Source organism: Stenella coeruleoalba (assembly GCF_951394435.1).
Source record: "Stenella coeruleoalba genome assembly, chromosome: 20".
NCBI lineage: Eukaryota > Metazoa > Chordata > Mammalia > Artiodactyla > Delphinidae > Stenella > Stenella coeruleoalba.
In genome coordinates, this window is record NC_137166.1 from 55,223,811 (window position 1) to 55,246,412 (window position 22,602).

General features: G+C 50.0%; 1 protein-coding gene across 21 annotated transcripts in view; it reads left to right on the forward strand.

The window, feature by feature from the left end:
* The window catches only part of CDC42EP5 (CDC42 effector protein 5), a 231,634-nt gene that overhangs the window by 198,364 nt on the left and 10,668 nt on the right, over positions 1 to 22,602 (forward strand). The window contains exon 1 of one of the 21 annotated variants that reach the window (XM_079906963.1): positions 14,320 to 14,344. The exons of the other annotated variants lie outside the window; for them this stretch is intronic. The gene's annotated coding sequence lies outside the window, so the exon portion shown is untranslated. Of the gene's footprint in view, positions 1 to 14,319; positions 14,345 to 22,602 lie in introns of those variants that run through there. 21 annotated transcript variants of the gene reach the window in all.

Below are 22,602 nucleotides of genomic sequence, written 5' to 3' on the forward strand. Positions count from 1 at the left end.
ACACACTGCTATATTTAAAATGGATAACCAACAAGAACCTACTGTATGGCACAGGGAACTCTGCTCAATGTTGTGTGGCAGCCTGGATGGGAGGGGAGTCTGGGGGAGAATGGATACATGTATATGTATGGCTGAGTCCCTTTGCCTTGCACCTGAAAGTATCACAACGTTGTTAATCGACTATATTCCAATACAAAATAAAAAGTTTAAAAAAAAAGAAGAAGAAAAGCTTGTTGGTGTATTTGGAGGACTGAGGTACATTTATAAATTAGCCTACGAAGAACTGACATGTTTGTGATGCTGAGTCACTCTAAGGATAAGGTGATTTTCTTAATTTGCTCAAATCTAATTTTTCCGCCATTCAGAAATGTTTGAAAGATATACATTTGCATGGGTTAAGTTTTGCACATTTCTTATTACATTTATTCCACAGAATTTTCCTTTGTTGTTGTTGACATTCAGGGTGAAGTTGGGATTTATTTGTGTATATGAAAATGGTTAGTTCATAGAAATTAAGTTTATAGGGACTACTAATTTGATTTTTTTTTTAATGGTTGAGTGACTTTTATCATTGAGTCTCTAGGGCTTTCCAGTCTGCTTCCTTTCTACACCCTCCACTCTCACTGCATGATACAGCCCTCCCACCACATCCTCTTTCGCCCAATTCCCCAAGTTCTACACATGCATATTCTCCCCGGTGTTCATAGTCCTCCAAGAACTGGCTCATCCTGCCTTTCCAACTCTGTTTTCCAATCAATATCCCTGTCAGAGCAGAACAGCTGCAATCCATGTGAGGGCAGGGTCTTGCATTGCCAGAAATTCAGTGGAAAAAAGAAAAGTTGGCGACGGTGCATTCTGAGTCCTTTAATATTCCACCCTCTTTTTGGGGGGCAGCTGGCCTAGTTTCCTAGCACCTAGAGAACAACGAAAAATTTGTGTAGATGCAAGAATTATAAAGATAAGTCTGATTTGGAAAGCCTATAATACTACAAAATAAGAATCTAGAAGTGTAAAACCCTCATAAAAACAATAGGAATAGGACATCCCTGGTGGCGCAGTGGTTAAGAATCTGCCTGCCAATGCAGGGGACATGGGTTCGAGCCCTGGTCCGGGAAGATCCCACATGCCGCGGAGCAACTAAGCCCGTGCACCACAACTACTGAGCCCACATGCCACAACTACTGAGCCGTGTGCCACAACTACTGAGCCCACGTGCCACAACTACTGAGCCACGTGCCACAACTACTGAGCCCACGTGCCACAACTACTGAAGCCTGCGTGCCTGGAGCCCGCGCACCACAACCAAGAGCAGCCCCCATTCACGCAACTAGAGAAAGCCTGCACACAGCAATGAAAACCCAATGCAGCCAAAAATAAATACATAAATAAGATTTAAAAAAATAGGAGTAAATTCATTCTCCCAGGCCAGGATTTCCAGAAGTTTCCTTAAGAGCTGATGGAACCAGATGACAACTAGGACAGGACGCCCTTTGTTTATTGCCTTTCTTTCTGTTGGCCTTCCAGAACATTCTTGCATGTTTCTCCCTTTATCCTAGTTAGCCGTCTCCACTCCAGGCTACTCTCATCTGGCCTCTGCTACCCCTCAGTCAGTGTAGAAAGGTGCAGGCTTGTACCCAGCGCCCATTTCTTTCTCTCCCTCCCTCGGGCAGCAACCTTCGGTGGCCGGGCTGTGTTTTCCTTTGTTAGAGAGCTGCCATGTTAGGTACTGCTGGGGTCCTAGGCTAGATGTGCAGCAGTTCCAATGGGTGTGGCCTGAAAGGATCTAGAATTGTGGTCTGATCTAGGAGGTGACTAACCATTGTTCAGCTCTGCTCTCAAAAGGGTGAGAGGACCTTCTAACTTCAGAACTGAACACATTGGGTGGGAGGGAAAAGAGGAAGCAGAGATTGAAAGAAAGATTGTCATATGATACAGAAGGCAAAGACGCAGAGACTTTCAGCAGGGCTGGAGTCAAGTGAACAGACACTGCATTAAATCCATTGACTTCAGGTTTTCAAGCACACGTTTTTAGCCTCTGTTTCATATCCCTCTGGGTGACCTGCTGATTTCGTGTTCGATCTGGTTGACAGCTCTGTAGGTCTCAGCATCCCACGGACAGCATCCCTTCTCAAGGATGCCTACATGGCTCTCCACATTTGGGGGAAGGACCTTATCTGAAACAATTGCAGCCCCAAACCATGAAGAATGAAACCATCCCTGGGGAAAATTCCAAGCAGTGGGGAATAGGAATACATTCCTGTGAATGAATACATTCCCAAGTGTCCATGCATACATTCCCAAGTGTCCATGCGTACATTCCCAAGTGTCCACGCGTACATTCCCAAGTGTCCACGCGTACCTTCCCAGGTGTCCACGCGTACCTTCCCAGGTGTCCACGCGTACCTTCCCAGGTGTCCACGCGTGCATGCCCAGGTGTCCACGCGTGCATGCCCAGGCGTCCACGCGTGCATTCCCAAGCGTCCACGCGTGCATTCCCGAGCGTCCACGCATACATTCCCGAGCGTCCACGCGTACCTTCCCAGGCGTCCACGCGTACCTTCCCAGGCGTCCACGCGTACATTCCCAGGCGTCCACGCGTACATTCCCAGGCGTCCACGCGTACATTCCCAAGCGTCCACGCGTACATTGCCAGGCGTCCATGCGTACATTCCCGAGTGTCCATGCGTACATTCCCAGGTGTCCATGCGTACATTCCCAGGTGTCCATGCGTGCATTCCCAGGTGTCCATGCGTGCATTCCCAAGTGTCTCTTCCTTTGGAAGGAAAATTCTGCAGGGTATTCTGTACACTCTCAGAGATCCTGGTGGAGTCTTGTTCACATCACCTCGTGCAGGGACCTCAGTAATGCATCCCTATTTCAGGAATTCCTTTCCTTCAAGCTTTCCCTATCCCACTCCCTCATTCTTGCTTCTCAAATAAACTACCCACACTTACATCCCTGTCTTAGGTCCTGCTTTCAGAGTAACTCACAGTAATTCAAGGATGGGAAAATGCCATGAGGTGTTTTGTTTTTATTTTTTTCCAATGACACGATCTTTTGTCTAACTGCTCGAGATCACTCACCTTAACCATTCCAGGACTTCTTGGACTTGACCCATTTATTCATCCATTCACCTTTCACGAATCTTATCCCTGTTCACTAAAAAAATATTAAGGCATGTCAACCCATGGCCATCCCAGGAAATGAGGAGATAAAGTTGAGCAAAGCAGATGTGTTCTCTGCCCTCATGGAAGGTCTGGTGTTGTACGAAAGACTAAATAAACAAAACAATTACACAAATCTAAAGTGGGAAGAAGGATTAGTCCTCTGGGAGAACAGTTTAAAGCAATAAGAAAAATAAAGAAATAACCAATTTTATTAATTTGGATTTGAAGGTGGTAAGGGAAAGCTAAATTACTTAAATTATAGCTAAATGCCCAGAATCAATCAGCATTTTCTAAATTAAGTGAATTATAAGGAAAGAGAAGGAAACATTACAAACTATCATGGGCAAGTCTTCAAATGGGTGAATCTTAACACATTAGAAGAAATAAAAATATCACAGGCATGTTCAATCCTAATTGATTCCTGAATGTGTTTCACTCTACAGTCAAGACTTTACGAGATACACAAAACACTATCTAACTGGGATGCATGGTTAACCTCCAATTTACTTTGGGAGCGTGGGTGTTCTGGGATCCGTAGGAACCCATGTTTTATTGTCAATTACATGTCCTGCGACACTGGGAAGGATGGTCCCAACTCTAACCCCAAGTTGCATCTCCAGGGTGAGGTTCACGTTCTGATTGGATTTAGTTAAGGGTGATCAGTTGCAGAGTTTATTGGTACGTGAGGGGAACCCCAAAATTCCAACATGTGGATTCTTCTCTATGGTAGGTCAACTCTCCCATCAGCTGGGTCATTCTGAGCATGTTCCAGACTCTGACTTTCTCCACTCTGTACATAACATCCTCATTTCCTTTCTTCAGACTACCAGTTGAGTGGAGCTGAGAAGAGATTTGTCTCAGAATAGAGTAAATCCTGTGCCTGACCCCCACTGTTTAACTGGACCCAGTGGACAGTGGGACCCAAAAGTCTAGATTGATTATCTTACTCCCATTTTGAAAGCATAAGAGTACATTTAGTCTTGGATTTGCTGTTATACAGACTATTTTATTTGTTTTTATTGAAGTGTAGTTGATTTACAATGTTGTGTTTCAGGTGTACAGCGAAGTGATTCAGTTTTATATATATATATATATATATATATATATATATATACACACACACACACACACACACACACACACACTCTTTCAGATTCTTTTCCATTACATGTTATTATAAGATATTGAGTAATAGTCCCCTGTGCTATACAGTAGATCCTTGTTGTTTATGTATATTATATATATATATATATATATATTACTGTGTATCTGTTAATCCCAAACTCCTGATTTATCCTTCCCCACTTTCCCCTTTGGTAACCAGAAGTTGGTTTTCTAGGTCTGTGAGTCTATTTCTGTTTTGTAAATAAGTTCATTTGTATCATTTTTTTTAGATTCCACATGTAAGTGATAGCATATGATATTTGTCTTTCTCTGACTTACTTCACTTAATATGATAATCTTTAGGTCCATCCATGTTGCTGCAAATGGCATTATTTCATTCCTTTTTATGGCTGAGTAATATTCCATTGTATATATGTGCCACATCTTCTTTATCCATTCCTCTGTCTATGGACATTTAAGTTGCTTCTGTGTCTGGATATTGTAAATTGTGCTGCAGTGAAAATTGGGGTGCATGTATCTTTTCAAATTAGAGTTTTCTCTGGATATATGCCCAGGAGTGGGATTGCTGGATCATATGGTAGTTCTATTTTTCATTTTTTAAGGAACATCCATACTGTTCTCCATAGTGGCTGCACAAATTTACATTCCCACCAACAGTGTAGGAGGGTTCCCTTTTCTCCACACCCTCTCCAGCATTTATTGTTCGTAGACTTTTTAATAATGGAGCACAGAGTACTTAAAATTCCTTCAGTTGAAAGCTCTTGGCACTTGGACAGGGCAAATTCTGTGACTTAAACCTATTTTTCTTCATTTGCAAGGTGCTAATTGCATGCCCAGAGACAGGTTAGGTTGACCAGATGTTCAAGCAGATGTTACAGTAGGATTGTCTAAAAGACAATATGAGGACGGATTTGTTCTAGAACTTTCTCATGTTTTCAAAAAAAAGATACTCCAAGTTTTTAGACTATCTCTTGAGTGCAGGAGAGCAATGGGATTCAGTTTTCCATAAAAACAGCGTCCATCTTCCTCACCCTGTGTCACTTCCACACCACACACACCATGTTTCCAGAGCACTCAGTATCTCCAAGTGTTTAGAGGATGGATTGGCTGCCTTGATTTCCGTTTTCTTCTGTGCATATCTCATTCGATTTATTACCACCACATCCTGTCAGTCACTCTGTTGTCGGTCACCCAGACAATATAGAGGTCAAACCACCAGATGTCTGGAGTAGTATTTGACCAGCCAGATATTAGAGGCATGTATCCAAAGAGTAAAAATCCCTCTGCACCTAAACAGGGGCTTGAAAACAGGTGACAGGGAAAGCATATTGCTGCTGTTCGCCTCTGCAGAGTAGGATCCAGGACTCCTCAAGACATGGCTCCTATAGAGAAGAGGAGAGAGAGGATCAGGGAGCGGGGAGGGAAGGGGGAGGAGAGGAGGGAGCTGGAAAGACTTTGGGGTTTTTGGTGACAATGCCTTCCACCTGTTGGAACAGGAGCCTAGTGGGAGGTGGCGGTACCTGGACTCCAAGGAGGGCAGAGGTGGGGAAAGACATGGTGCACCCAGAGAGGTAGGCCTGCGGGATCCCCAGACACCATGATACGTTGGAACAGGTGGAGAGGGAAGAAGGCCCCATGGACAGCTCCTCACCTGTGACCACCAGCTCCAGGGGGTTTCTGTGCTCAGTCAAGGTGGGCCTCTATTAATAGAGGCAGTGAAAATGCTGGGCAGTGTCTCCACTCACTACAGTGATGGGCAATCTGGCCTCTGTCTCATGTGGATCGAACTGGGATGTGAAAGGATTTCTATCCTGTTCCATGTCCAGGTGGAACACCTTAACCCCAGCAGGGCCCCTGCACACATTGGTCACGGGCCACCCCCAGAGGATCACAGAATCTGGCTTGGCCCAGATGGAGGGTCTGGGCAGGGACCCTAGGAGAGAAGCACAACAAGGTCTCAGGGTCCACTGTGACAACATAGACTTTTCTTCCCTTCGAGGGACAGGAGGGACATAATGCAGAGATTGACCCTCCCAACTTAGGTCAGCCCACGTGACACAGAGCTAAGCAGGGACTGCAGGGGTGACTGTCCCCCCCCCCCAGGAGCCTAGGAGGTCCTGGAGTAGAGGCTGGTTGGAGGCAGGGCCTAGACCCCACCCAGTATCTCCTGCCCCCTCTGTCCCTGGAGGCCTGAGCCCAGGAAGGGGGCGGGATCAGGGGATATGGCCGGCCTCTCGTCATTTTCTCCGTACTTGTCCTGGGGTGGGAACAGTGCCCGGCAGGTCCGGAAGAGAGCAGGACAGGCTCCCAGGGGCCACAGTGGGGCCTACATCACTGGTCTAACAGGAGAGAAGTGAGTGCTCACAGGCCCAACTCTAGATTTCTCTATTTGGGTCACAAAGATCTTGGGTTTTAGAAGGTGTTTCTAGCTAGATGTGTCATAACCAGACTCAACCCAAGTCCAAATGAAACAAGCATGGTATTAACTCATCAGAGATAAAAAACATGACAGGTAGATAAACAGGTAGATTGATTGAGTTACCTAGACACTAGATAGATAGCTACACAGATACATACACAGCTACGTAGATGAATCCATGGATACATGGTTACATAGATAGACACACAGACACTTACATAGACAAACAGATCACAGTGTAGAATATCGGTGGGGAAACTTGCTCAGCTTCTGGTCCCTACAGGCTGACTGTTCCCAAAGCACACGTTTCCTCACCCACACACCTAGGTTTCCCACATGCAAAAGGAGAAAATTCTTCCGACAACTTCATGTTATTACATCGGGAAGTGCACGGAGACGTATGTGGCTCGTTGGGAGAAACTCAGTCCAGGCCTCCCTCATGTTCTCCAGGGCAGGTTTCACCCTGTCAGGTACAATGCTTTGTCCCTGTGCCCCTCTGTATCCTGTGAGCCTAGGCTGTGCTCTCCACTCTCACCCCTGCCTCCAAGCTGGCTCAGGTCATTTCTAAACTGGAAGTTTCTTAGTCTACGGGTGTGAATGCACTAAAGAAAAAATCGTGTTTGTCCAACATGGGTGGGCGGGGCTTCTTGGACTGTTCCGTGTACAGAGAACCAGGTGGGTCTGGGCTGGTGGCTGGATTCTCGTCTGGACTCCGCTGAGGTTCACAGGACACGGGCATTGTGCCTGGGCATGGGCTGTCTTGCGGCTCGCACCCCTGAGTACTTTGAGTCCTACCATCGTGTCACACGGGGAGGGGCCGGCCCTGTGAGGATGAGGCTTATCAGGGGGTCGGGACACGGAGGGAGGGAAAGACCTGGGGTTTCTCAGGGTCACAGCCCAAGGGAGGGGCTGGCTGAGCCCACGGTACCAGGTCGGTTCACAGGCAGAGCCGGATTGTTCCGGGAGGGACTTCGTCAGTGTCCTGGGGTTAGCAAGGTGAGGTCTAAGAGAGACGGAGAAGGGTCTGCAGCGCCGTCTGTGATGTCCTCCTGGGACTTGGTGGGGCTCAACCCGTCCAAGGGCTCAGACCTGAGGCTGATCCCAGGCTTTACATTCAACCCCGGGGGACACCCAGCCCCAGTGGTCGCTTTCATTCAAGGAGAAGAGAACCAGGTTCTTGGTGTGTGAAATCCTTCCGGGCGTCGAGGTCCTTGTGCTTTATGATTCGTGGCCCAAACCCCCATATCTGCCCAGACCCCCAGTTCCCCCAGCCCAGCGCCTCTAAGAAACAGGTCCAGAGCCCTGGGCTCTGCCCTGAGACAGAACCCAGGAAGGCGTCCTGCAGATTCGGGGGTGGTGTGGCTGCAGCAGGAGGGCCTGCCCCACATGCTGCCAGGAATGTGGGCTCCGCAGTCAGAGTCACTCTCCTTTGAAAAGCACTTCTCTTTCTTTGTGAAAGCAACAACCCTCATTTCCCAAAAAACAGGATGAGAAGGATGACGACACACTCTCTGTTGAAACTCGTGCCCGTACAGACACTCAGACACAGCAGCTCTGCAGCGCTGTTTACTGCCAACCAGACCCGTCCCTCATTTTTATATGATGTCACCCCAGATAGGAAAGCTGGTGGGAGAGGGGCAGGGGACGTTACTGACAGAGGGCCGTGCTCCGTGGAACCTGCCACAAACCCACGAGTGCTGTCACGGAAGCAGCACACAGGCAAGGGCGCTGTGGAAGGATTTTTAAGTGAAAAAGCAGTAAAAGTGGCCTCTCGGTTATTTTTCTTGGTGGGAAAGAAAACGATGATACATACACTCAAAAAAAACCTGGGAGAAATAATAACAAGAATGTGCATTTGTCTAGCTCTTTTCTTTTTTCTTTTTTGTCTGAATATAGTTTTCTTTACTCACTCTGTTGTCCAGTTCGGTTTCAGATTCAGAGAGCGACCCAACCTCACTCTCACTCACGTTCTGCCCCTGTACCTTCAGCATTGGTTCTCTTCTCCAGGACCTCAGAGAGTTCAGACAACATGGTCTCTTATTCAACAAGCCCTGTTAGAACAATGGCATCAAATTTATTATTCAAACTGGGCACCTTTTATTTGAATTATTCAGATTTTAAATAATTTGATTTAAATGAACCATTAATCACTATTTAAATTTTTTTTTAATTGAAGTATAGTTGATTTACAATGTTGTGTTAGTTTCAGGTGTACAGCAAAGTGATTCAGATGTGTGTGTTATATATATATATTTTTTTCTTTTTCAGATTTTTTCCATTATAGGTTATTATAAGATATTGAATATAGTTCCCTCTGCTATACAGCGGGTCCTTGTTGTTTATCTGTTTTTTATATAGTAGTGTGTATCTGTTAACCCCAAGCTCCTAGTTTATCCCTCCTTCCCCTAATCACTAACTCTTTATCAAGAAGCTCCGGGTTTGGGGAAGAGGTTCTGGTTTTCAGGCTGATGGTACTTGATGCCATCGGAACAAAATGCACAGTCATCTGAAGTAGGGATTTTGTACTATTTTATATTGTTGTTGAATCTTTTCTATAATTCAGAAAAATCATTTGTTTTGATCATTTAATCTTTTTTTTATTGTATTATGAAACAATGTACCACCTTCTTGGAATCAGTGATTTCTCATTGACAGGACTCTACTTCGTGTTATCAAAGCACCATTAAAAGCCCTACGTGGTGTATGTCATTCCTTAGGAAATGAAAATGTGGAGAAGTTAGATAGTACTGCATATAAATGAACATACTGTCATCGGTATGAATTATATTTGTGTGTATGTGTGCAAGCACATGTGCATGTGTGTGCATGTATTTGTGTGCGTGGGTGTGTACGTGTGTGTGTGTAAGGTCATGATGCACGGCAGTTCAGCAGAAGAAATGAAAAGTCTTCATCAGTGATCTGGTCTCAGGAGCTGCCCCCACTTAATGGCAAGACACACACATACACACACACCCCCACACACACACACCCCCACACACACACACCCCACACACACCCACACCCACCCACCCACCCCACATATACAGACACACACACATACATACACATCCACACACATACACGCACACATACACACACACCCACCCACACATACACGCACATCCACCACACACACACACATCCACACACACATCCACACACATACACCCACACCCCCCACACACACACCCACACATACACCCCACACACACCCCACACACCCACCCACCCCACATATACAGACACACACACATACACACATACACATACACACCCCACACACACAACCACACAACCACACCCACATACAACCACACACACACACATGCACCCACACCCACACACACCCCACACACATATACACACCCACACATACACCCACACCCACACACCCACACACACATACACCCACACCCACACACATACCCCCCCACCCCACACACACATCCACACACACACATACACCCACACCCACACACATACACTCCCACACACACCCCCACACATACACCCACCCCACATACCCCCCACACCCCCACATATACACACATACACATACCCACACACACCCACACACACATACACACCCACACACATACACACCCACACACATACACACCCACACACACACCCCCCACACACAGAGTACTGGAGTTTGATACTTAGCCCCTCCCACTCATTATCAACAGCCTCTATGGCATTTATTCCATCTCAGCGTCCCTCTCCACACTCCTCCCAGGATGGTGTCCAGGGTAGAGGTAGCAATTGTCTGATGTCACTGTTGAGATGACTCTGGGTACCTGCTGGCCCCAGGTCGGAGCTGACTGGGTGTGTGGGGTTTGCTCCCTGGGTGGCTGGAGGCCCTGCTGATGTCGGGCCCAGTGGGCAGGGGGTCCATCCTCGCTCTGCTCCCTGAAGGCTTGGGGACCCTTCACGTCATCCCAATGTCCACTTTGTCCAGGGGTTGTGTCTGAGCATCTTCTTCTGCCCCATCTGGTCCGGGTGGGATCTCTCCTCCCACCACGACAGGACCCACTGTGACCCCCTGCTGGTCGCCCCCCTGGACACACCTGGGGCGGGAGGTGTCCAAGTGCAAGGTAGACCCTCCCTCTCTGGCCACGCAGCACCGCCACATGGCTCATCCTCCAGGTGGCACTTGGGGACCTCAGAGCAGGAGACGACGTCCATTCATGCAGGAAAGTCCCTACGGCCCAGGGCCCTGAGTTTGTGCTCTGTGTCCGGTGGGTCAGAGGGTCAGGAAGAAGAAACTAGTCCTGACGTCCTGTTTCCTGTCCTCTCCCTCGGTCCTCCTCCTCTCCCCACCAATACCCCGAGATGGGAGAGGCTTTTCTTTTTGTTTTAATTGCCCCCAAACCCTGTCTGCTCCCTGCTGTGGCCTGGACTCACAGGGATCCTTTTCAGTGGAGCAGACGTTGGACCTGGTCAGCCATCCATGCTCTAGGGGGTAGAATAACGAGGAATCCTCTCCAGGAGTGCCAGCTCTCCACACTTCTTTTTGCTACGTGCCCACCTGTCCGCCTGTCTACCTGGGGCTAGAGTCAGGCCAGATTTTAGGGGAAGTGCACCATTCTAACTGTGATGGTGAAATTATGTGTCAACCTCCCTGGGCTAAGGGACCCCCAAGAGCTGGTAAAACACTATTTCTGGGCATGTCCGTGAAGGAGATTCTAGAAGAGATTAGCTTTGGTTTAGTGGCCAAGTGAAGAAGAGATCCACACTCACAATGTGGGCAGCTCCATCCCATTTCCTGGGGGCCCCGACAGAACAAGAAGGGGAAGGGTGGTGAATCCCCTTTCTCTTCTTGAGCTGGGCTGTCGAGCATCTGCCCTCAGACTTGAGAGCCCCTAGTTCTTGGGCCTCCGGATGCTGGGATTTACACCAGCCACCCTCCAGGTCTCAGCCTTCACACCCACACTGAATCCTACCACCGGCTGTCCTGGGTCTGCAGCTCCAGATGGCAGGTCATGGGACTTCTCCACCTCCGTAACCCCGTGAGCTTGTTCACATGATAAATCTCCTCTTACAGATACCCATATAGCCTGTGTAACAGAACCTGTCAGTTCCATGTATCTGGAGAAGCCTGAATAATACAGTAATAGTGGGAAAATGACGGAGAGAGAGAGAGAATGAAATAGAGAAATTCAGCCCAGAGTGGAACCAAGGAAACAATGATGAAGACTTGAGTTAGGAAGCAGATCTCTGAAGGAGACTAACCTTGAGTACAAATAGGAAATTAAAGATCAGTACTAATTAAAACTGAGTTGCAAGGCTGGGCCCCCTCTGAGCCAGGACAGAAACCTTCCAGCTGGTGAGATGCAGCTGGTCCTGAGGTCAGAGCTGTGAGTCAGGTGCCCACATGGGCCTGCAGCCCCCGTCACTCAGAGCTGGCCAACCTTGGGCAGGTTAACTAATGTTTTAGTCCCTGGTTTCTTAAAAGAAAAGAAAAGAAAAGAATAGGGCATAGGGCATTCTGTGGAGGGTTTGTACAATGTTTAAGTAGCTAATGTTTGCATAGAACTAAAAGAGCCATTGCACCATTGTAAGAGCTGGCTGAAGTTTTAAAATATTCTTGAGATATATAAGAACATTTCAAATGCCAGGCCTGTAACAGGCATGCACGTTTCTTCTGTTTCTATCAAAAAAATACACAAGACGCAAAAATTGAAAACTGGATGCTGGCGGCCCCTAGCGGGTCTTCAGGGTAACGTTTCGTTTGAATCTGAGTGGGAACCGCCGGTCTGACCCCGTAAGTAGGGCGGTGACCACCTACACGTCCCACTCACAGCGGGATCGGGGCTCTCCGGGCGAGGGGCTCCCGGTGACCCCTCCTCCTTGGCGGCGCAGCTGGTCCCGCTCCGGAGACGTGGTCGTGCAGATCCCAAGTGTTTCCATGTTGAGACAGCACGGAGCGGCCTTGTTTAGAAGCCCTGTAGCTTCAGCAACAAGGCTAAGTAATCAAGTGGGCAGTTGTGGACGGACCTAAATCTGTGTGAACTGACATGAGGAAAGAATATATTTGGTTATATCTGTTCATATAACACGTCCATGAGGCCCGCCCACGTGTCAGTGATGGAGCGGGGGCGGGGTCAGGGAGAGAGGCATGAGGTCTCCCAGGTGTGGAATTCAGAGGGCGCTGGGCGGACTGACATTGTGCACGTGGAACAGAAGATGAAGAGCAGACTTAGGCAGATATGGGGGCCTGCTTTCTGCGCAGCCAAGGCAGGGTAAGCCCTTACCCGGGCGGAGGCCGTCTCACTGTGCGTTTCAGCTGTGTAACTATTGCAGCCAATAGACCCAAAAGTGTAACGACTCACGTGATAGGAATTAGTGCCTCTTCCATGAAACAGGTGAAGCTGATTCCAGCTCAGCAGGGAGGTGCTTTAAAATACCGTGTATTAATTTTAAAATGTGAGGGAGCAGATCAGGAGACGCCTTCCATTGAAAAGATACTTCATCACAGTTCCCAGGAGGAGGGGGCATGCATGCCACCCACCAGGGCCACGTAGGGAAGCACCAGAGACAGAAAGGAGGAGATGGAGTGAGGGGAAAATGGGAGCCTTTACTGTGGTTTCCACAAGAAGGAATGGGCAGGAAAGGGTAAGCAGGCATGGGATTGGCTGGATTAATGATTTCAGCGGGTTCTGGGTGGAGGGGGCGTCCCTAGTTGTCATGTGCTTGGCCCTAGCGTGACAAGGGCAGATGGGTCGTGGCCCAGACTGTGGACCCCCATAAAGGAGGGGGTGCGGTGTGGACTCTGGGTTGACTGGTTTGTATTTGATAAGTGCACCCCAGGAAGAGGATTCTTGCTCAGGAGCTGGGGCAGGGTGGGGGGCAGTGAGGGAGGAGGCGGGAGGACAATGCAAGTGACTCAGGCATATTATCGGGTCATCTAGGAAAAGGTGTGTCCAGTGTCGACATTAAAATTAAATGTTATTTTACGGGCAAAATGAGTTTATTTAGGAATGGCAGAGGAATTGCGATTCAGGACATTCAAACTACGGCAAACCACAGCCAAGTCCAGAGAACAAGGAAGAGGAATGTTACTTTACAGAGAAAAAGGAGGAAGCTGGAAGGGGCTGCTTTGACTGAAAGTCCCTTGGAGAAAACCAAGAGGTCAGGCTGGTGGTGGTTTCTCATTGGCTGGGCTTTGCTGTTTCTCCTTGGCTAGGTTGTGACTGTTTCTCATTGGCTGGGCTGAGGCTGTTTTCTCATTGGCTGAGTTGTTGCTGTTTCTCATTAGCTGAGCTGGTGCTGTTTCTCCTTGGCTAGGTTGTGACTGTTTCTCATTGGCTGGGCTGAGGCTGTTTTATCATTGGCTGAGTTGTTGCTTTTTCTCATTGGCTGGGCTCTGCTGTTTCTCATTGGCTAGGTTGTGACTGTTTCTCATTGGCTGAGCTTTGCTGTTTTCTCATTGGCTGAGTTGTTGCTGTTTCTCATTAGCTGAGCTGGTGCTGTTTCTCATTGGCTAAGTAGTGACTGTTTCTCATTGGCTAGCCTGTTGCTCTTTTCATTGGCTGGGCTTTGCTGTTTCTCATTGGCTGGGCTATTGCTGGGCAAAGAGAAAATCATCCTTCTTCTGAAAATCAAGCTTCTTCCTGCCCAGGAATGTAAAGTAAGCTGCAGCAGAGGGTAGGGGTGAGAGAGCTCCCCTTTAGGGCTTCCCAACTCCGTTTTAAATTAGGTTTCCCTTTATTAATTTTCACACTAGCATATGCATGTATGACCCATGTTAAAGCATCAACTTTAGAGAAACCTGAAATCTGACTAATACAAGGGGTACAGCAGGCTCTACTCTATGGGGTCATCCTGGGAACCAGGTGCCACACTCAGCGTGTGGGTCCAAGGTCACCCAGGGCATCCATACCCATCAGCAGAAGGGAAGAGCCGTGAGGATCTTGTGTGGGAGGTTCACGGGCCAGGCTTGGAAGAAGCTCCGTCCATCCAGCTCACATGCCACTGTGAACTTCATCCCAGGACACACATAACTGCAGGGAGGCTGGGGAGATCATCTCGCTGGGAGCCCAGGAAGGGAGGACACGGTGCTGGTGAGCAGCCACGGTCCTGTCACACAGGAACCACCTGTCTTTCACTTTGAGCACCGGGTGGGGGTGGGGGTGTTAACGGGCTGTGGGGTGCGTTTCCAGTCTCCACTGCTTCTTCCCCGACCTCCTCTTACGTAGAGGTTCTAGGGACACAAGAAATAGACTCTCAAACATTGATCATTTCACAAGCTAGTGGAAGAAGGAAACATTCCTGCAAGGAGGTACTTAGAATTCAGAGTGAGGCATTCAAGCCCAGAGGAGCCCACAAGCGGAGGTGGTGCTGAGGCCCGACACCCGCTCAGGTAGACAGAATAACAGCCCCAAAGATGTCTGCATCCGACGCCCTGGAGCCAACTGCTGTGTTACCTTAGGTGCAAAAAGGGTCTTTGCAGGTGTGATTGAGTTAAGGATCTCGAGGGGGGGGATGAGCTTGCATGTTCCAGGTGGACCCAATGTAATCACCAGGGTCCTCGTAAGAGGGAGGAGGCAGGTGAGAGAGAGGGAAGGAGGTGCGACCACAGAAGCAGGGGTCCTAGTCAGAGGGAGGATTTGCAGAGGCTACAGTTCTCCTTGAAGGCAGAGGAAGGGGCCCCAAGGCAGAGGAAGGGGCCCCGAGCCAAGGAATGCAGACGGCCCCCAGACGCTGCTAAAGGTAAAGGAATGGGCTCTGTCCTGGAGGCTTCAGAAGGAGCGCAGCCCTGCTGACCCCTGATTTTAGCCCAGTTTAACATGTTAGCCTCTGAGCTCCTGAACTGTAGGATAATAAGTTGTGTTGTTTGGTGCCCCTATGTGAGGGGTTCGTTACAGCAGCAACTGCAAGCTTGTTGGGATGAACAGCCTCCAATCCCAAACCTGAAGGGCATTAGCCAGGTGACGGGGTGAAGGTCAGATCAAGGACAGTGTCCTACAGCTGATGGGTCCTCTTGTGTTTGGAGAATGCATGGCGTCCAGTGGGGATGAACTGAAGTAGGGGTGGGAAATGGGGACCTGCATGTTCCTCTGGGTGGACTTAAAGCCCTAGGGACCCTCCGTGTGCAGTCATGGTCTCATCAACTCCCTCGCCCGCTCCACACGTGTCCATGCGTGTGGGTGTGTGCATAAGTATATGCGTTTGTACAGTACATGCGTGCATTCGTGGGCGTGCACATGGCGGGGGAGATGGCAGCTGTATCAGGTGGGGCAGGCCTGCGCCTTCACCCAGACAGAAGTCCCCTCAGACATCTCCCTCTCTCATCCCTGAGACACACTTGAATCAGAAAACAAGGATGCCCTTTGTGTCGTTTCCCTCACTAAGTTTTGAGTGACTGTGGAGACAGAGACTGGGACCTAGAACCTGTGTACCCCGGCGCCACACGCAGGGCTGACGCAGTTGGGCCTGTGAGGACATTTATTGATGAACAAGGTGAAGCATGATCTAGAAAACATGGTCTTAGCTATCAGCTGCGTAAGTGTAGCCCAGATTCAAGGTCAGAAAATGAACTCTAGGAAGGTTTGTACAGTCAGCTGAGAAGACAATTAAAACGGATCTCTGGGGGCAGGGGAGGATTCACAGGACATGTCTGGACTCAGCTGGGCGACTGTAGGACCAAAGCTGGGTCCTTGGAAACAGCCAAGGGACCACAGCTGGGTCTCTGAAACAAGTGCTACACGTCCTCTCCAAGGAGCTCGTTGATTGCGGGAGGGGCCACATGGTGAATGAATCTCCTAGAAGTTGATTGGGGGTCTCAGGACTCCAGCTCTTGCCAGCAGGGGAATTGACCGGATGACTTCAGGAAGGGCCGATTCCACAGGGAAACTCTCCAAATGTCCACTGCAGGCTTTTGCAAGAGTGCCCTCCCTTCTAGGCTGTTCAGACATAACCATCAGAGGTCCCCTGTCTCTCCTAGTGTCCAAGTGTGGAGGATGAGCTGCCGGTCCCTCTGTCCTTCTCTCAGTGCTGAGCGGGGCCGGCAGTGGACTCTGCCCACAAGGCGGCGCTGCGGAGCTGCGGCCAAACCCCGAGGTCTGGGGTCTGGCTGACCTGGGCTGGTTCCTCCCCTTCAGAGCCCTGTGCCTTTGGACGAGAAACTTAAACTTCGTTTCTGCATATTATTAATAAAAGGGGTGGTGGCTCTCAGAAGGTCTGGGAAGTGCCTCCCACGTTGGCTTGTCATGGCATTACTGCCATCAGGTGCCTGGGGTAGGGTTATCTCAGTCCCGTGGGTATTGTTATCAGGGACCTTATGAATATCAGTGACACCCCAGTGCCCTGCGCGGGCCAGCCCCTTCCTGTGGTCTCACCACTCCCTGATCCAAACCCAGGAGAGGGCCAGGCCCTGATCCCCAGCACAGACCCCCCCCCCCCCCAGAAACCCCTCCAGGCTGAGGTCTGCTACTCACCAGCTGAGTAGTAGGGCTGAGTGTGGGCGGAGCTGAAGTCTCCACGGGTCCTGTGATCAGGGCAGGAGGGGGGCTGATGCTGTGTGGGGGCTGCCGAGGGTCTGTCCCCGGACCCTCCCCACCCTGAGCATCCGACAGCAGGCCACATCTGGCCGTCACTCAATCCCAGACAACACCCTGAGATTCCTGAGAAAATGGGGCCGGGACCAGGAGACCAGGGAGAGTGCCCCTGCTCCACTCTGCTGGAGCGTCACGCCCTCTGCACCTCCTACAGCGGTGCCCTGCTTTACTGCCCAGAATCCAAGTGGAATGTCTGCTCTGAGGCCCCAGGAGGGTGTGGAGGGGGGGGTCAGAGTGTCCTGGATGGACCCTGACTCCAGGACAGCTCGGGGCTGACCACCCACAGGGACAGGGACGGCCTCATCCCAAAGGTGCCCCAAAGCACCATCCAGCCCTGGTCAGGGGCCCCCCTGGACCGTGTGACTTGCCCAGTGAGGAGTGGATCACAGCACAGGGGACACATGACCTGAGGCTCCACAGATTCTCACCCAGTGGAAAGGACAGTCAACACCATCTGAGGGGAAAGACGCAAGTTCCCTTGAAGGGGTCTGTCCTCACCCCATCTCTGGAAGCGCACCCCCCGCCAGCTCAGCAGGGACAGCTCTGTGCCCACCCTGATGCTGGGGCTGAGTGCCCAGGTCACCGTGGTGTCCAGGTGAGACCAGGCTCCAGGGACCTGAGCCAGGTGTGAAGGAAGAGAGATGTGTGTGCAGAGGGAAGAGGGAACCAGAGGGTTTGGGGGTCAGGAGGGGGCAGGGAGATGGAGGACACAGCTGGGGACAGGGTCCAGGGACCTGGGGCAAACCTGAGGGCAGAGCAGAGACCTCCTCACCTGTCACCACCAGCTCCAGGGGCCACTGGGCTCAGACCAACCAGACTCTTTTTTATAGCGGCAGCAATAATGCCAGACAGTGTCTTTGCTCATTACGGTGATGCCAAATCTGGCCTCTGTCTGGTGTGGACCAAGTTGAGACACGTTATCCTCATTCTTTTCTTTCTTTTTTTTGTTTTTTTGCAATACACGGGCCTCTCACCGCTGTGGTCCCTCCCGTTGCAGAGCACAGGCTCCGGACACACAGGCTCAGCGGCCATGGCTCACGGGCCCAGCCGCTCCGCGGCATGTGGGATCCTCCCAGACCGGGGCACGAACCCATGTCCCCTGCATCGGCAGGCGGACTCTCAAGCACGGCGCCACCAGGGAAGCCCTATCCTCATTCTTGAAGTCATTTCTATTGTCCTTGTTCTCCAAGTGGAATCTCTTAACCCTATCAGGGCCCCGGCACACGAAGGTCAGCTGCCGCCGGGAGATCACAGAACCCTGCCCCCAGATAGAGGGTCTGGGCAGGGTCCCTAGGAGGGATGAGAGCAGGATCTCAGGGTCTATTATGAGGAAACCACCACACAATGCAATTCACTCCTTTTAGTGTCTCAGTTCAATTTTTCTTTTTTTTTTTTTGACAAACTTAGTTGTGCAAATCACCACAATCAAATTTTAGACCATTTTCATCATCCTCTCCAAAAGACCTCCCCACGTCCATTCTATGAGCCTCTAAATTCCCATCACTGCGGAGTGATTTTCCCCACTTGACTTAAGGACCCTGAGACTTGGTCACGTCTTGCTCAGGGTGACGTGGGAGGTGTCAGAGCAGGCTGGGCCCCCGGGCATGTCTGCTGCAGGGGGCGGCTCCCTCCCTGCCCACGGCCACTCTAGGGGAACAGAGACAGCTGGGAGGATGGCACAGGACGGGAATGACCGGGTCATTCCTGGGACAAGGAGAGCAGGGGTCTCAGTCGGTAGGAATGATCTGGGCTGGTCTGAAGGACAGCTGCCAGTCCCAGGTAGGATTGTGTGGGGTGAGGGACGCAGTCTGCAGAGCGTGTGTGTGTGTGTGTGTGTGTGTGTGTGTGTGTGTGTGTGTGTGTGTGTGTGGGAGCTGGAGCACAGCTCTGGTCCCACATTCCCCAGCAGATGAGGATCCCTGTGTCCAGTGTAAGTTCCCTGTGCAGAAATCATCCCTGGGTTTTCTCTGTATTTTTACCTTCATCTCAGTGTATTCCCATTTCCTTGTTACTGAGGCTCTGGAAACCCCAAATGTCTCAACTAGGCTGGGGGCAGGGGGAAGAGCGGGTTTGTAGCCCTGAAACAGGAAGCTGGCCTCACATTCAGCAAAATCCCCCATAGAGGCAGGGAGCTGGCAGAGGTCATTCACTCATTCATTGTTGTTATTGTCTTTATCTGGAGGTTAAGTGTGGTTTAAGGAGATGCAAGTTGACAAGGGGAGGATTTGTGATGTTTAATTTTGTGTGTCACCTCGGCTGGGCCATGATCAGTTATGTGGTCAGACATTCTGGATGTTTCTGCAAGGGTGTTTTTGGATGATACTAACATTTAAATCACTGGATTTAAAAGAATTATTTTTAATTAATTTATTTTACTTATTTATTTTTGACTGCGCTGGGTCTTCGTTGCTTCGTGCCGGCTTTCTCTAGTTGCTGCGAGCGGGGGCTACTCTTCGTTGCAGTGTGAGGGCTTCTCATTGCGGTGGCTTCTCTTGTTGCGGAGCACGGCCTCTAGGCGTGCGGGCTTCAGTAGGTGTGGCTCACAGGCGCTAGAGCGCAGGCTCAGTAGTTGTGGCGCACGGGCTTCGTGGCTCCGCGGCATGTGGGATCTTCCTGGACCAGGACTTGAACCCGTGTCCCTTGCATGGGCAGGCAGATTCTTAACCACTGCGCCACCAACGAAGCCCCTAAATCATTGGATTTTGAGTAAAGCAAATTGTCTTCCATAATGTGGGTGGGCCTCATGCAATCAGCTGATGGCCTGAATTGAGCAGAAGAATGACCTCTGCTGAGCGAGAAGGGATTCTGCCAGCAGACTGCCTTTGGACTGGAACCTCAGCAACAGTTCTCCTAGGTCTCCAGACTGCAGCCCACCCTTCAGATTTTGGACTTGCCAGCCTCCATAATGGTGTGAGGATATTCCATAAAATCTGTGTGTGTGTGTGGAGTATGATATGTATATATTCACATGCATCCTATTGGTTTTGTTTCTATGACAAACCCTGGCTAATGGGTACAGGGTTTCCTGTTGGGGTGATGAAAATGTCTTGGAGCCAGTTAACAGGGATGGTCGCACAAGATCGTGAATGCACCACATGCCGCTGCATTGTACGCTTTCAGATGGTTAACGGTCACTCTTATGTTATGTGAGCCTTACTGCAGTAGGAAAAAAAGTAATGATGTTTGTAAAGCAGGCAGCCCTGACATGTCAGGAGTGCATTCTTACTGCACTCATACTATACACCCATAGCATATCCATAAAAGACAACCTGATGACCAGGCCAAGTCTAGGGTGCGTCCATTTTGCCGTCTGGCTACTTCCACCAGTGTAGAGTAGAAAAGAAGTTGTCTTCTCCTGATGACAGCATTCTGTGGCCAGTCTGGTCCTCATCTGCATACTGAGATTCCCTGCCTCCTGAACAATTCTGGCTCCTTCTCTGCGTGGCCCCAACACCCCTGGACCTGTATCTGGACACCCTCCCTATTTCACCGTCAGGACCCAACCCCAGGAAGGTAGGTTCTGTGGCTGCTGTCCACGGTGCTGACGGGGATTTGACGGTTGAGTCTAGTTTCAGCACCATGGTCAGAGTCTATGAAGGCAACACAGCCTCCCCCATTTTCTGATATCTCAGTGATCAGGTAGGCATCCGCTGAGCCCCATCTTTGGTACTCTTCTGTAGACTCCGTGCAGGATTCAGATAAGACATACTCAGAGCATGAGGGTAACTTGGAAAAATACGGGGGATGGCTGTAGTTGGCAATGATTCAAACTCCCTTCACAATCCATGCATCCTGAATAGGGATAAAGCTGCTCAGAGGCCCGGGATGTTGGTCCCACACTCAGCATCACAGCCACTGGAGCAGACCGGCGTGTCGTATAATGTTCGTTTTCCCCTATCCACCTCAGAACTGTCCTTCACCAGACCAGGTTCAGGGTACCGGATACTGGGTATGACCAAAAGATAATGGACTGGGCTCACCCCAAACCGGTTTCAAAACCTAGATCTGCCTCTTGCCAGCTCTGTGTCCCTGGGAATGTCATTCTGCCTCTCTGAGGCTCACTTTGCTTTTCTGGAAAATGGCAATGATAATGGTGTCTGCTTCAAAGGAAGCAGGTGATCAGAGATTATTCTATTCTGTTTCTCATAGGAAGCAAGCAGTTGGGCTAAGAGCACGAGATCTTGAGCCAGGCATCCTGAGACTTGATCATAGCTCTGCCTTTTATTAACTTTGTGACTTAGGGAAAGTCACCCGATTGCCTCTACTTTGTCATCTATCCAATGAGGATAATGCCAGCACCTGCTTTTTGGGGTTTTGGTGAGAAACGAAATAGTTCGTACACAAGATGTGTGGAGTAGCGTGCCTGGCATGTACTTAGCACTCATTCAAGGATGTGAGCTGTTATGACTATTACCGTCATCGTCACGTGCCTAGACACAGCCTGGCAAACCGCTTGGGTTTGGTAATGATAGCTGCCTTTATGAATTATTGTTAGGATTTCTGTGAGGTTCCTTGGACCTCTGACACGGATGAAGAAACTAAAGCTACAAGGTGAAAAGTGGCTTGCCGGGGTCACACAGGCAAGAGCTCCAAGCCAGGCTGGCTGACACCAGTGCACAGGCTTTGGTCACATTCCCGCCTGCCCACATTTAGCAGAAGGGCAGGAAGGACCTTAGGAATCCCCGACCCACCCTCAGGTGGAAGACCGAGGCTCGTGGTACTCTGGCCAGGAGTTTGCAGCAATTATCTCCTGGCCCTTCCCTATTTCCTCCACTTTGCCAGTTGTGCCAGGATACTCATTTCCTTCACAGAACCTGCAAAGGATCCCAGGAGCTTTTCCTGCTGGGGTTGTAACCAGAGGGGGAGGGAACTGCAGATGGTCCTTTGGAAACATTGTTGGTTGTCCAGACCATGGGGAGGGGGGAGCTACTGGCATCTAGTTGGTGGGGCCTTGGGAACACCCCACAGTGCACAGGATGGCCCCCAACCCTCCCACCACAAAGAATGATCCAGCCCCTAGCGCCAATAGCTCTGAGGTGCAGAAACACTGGTCTATGTGTTTGTAAGATCCCAGCCCAGTTGGAAGGTGGATACGGCAAACTAATTTCATGGGGCTTGGATGGGATGAGGTCATTAAAACCTTATTAGTTAGAGTTATTTTCCTTTCTCTCTTTACAAGGGGGGGGGGGGGAGCGGAATTCCCTGGAGGTCCAGTGGTTAGGACTCCGTGCTCTCACTGCCGAGTGCCCAGATTCAATCTCTGGTTGGAGACGAAGATCCCACAAGCCGTGAGGTGTGGCCAAAAAAAAGAAAAAAATCTTTCCTTTCT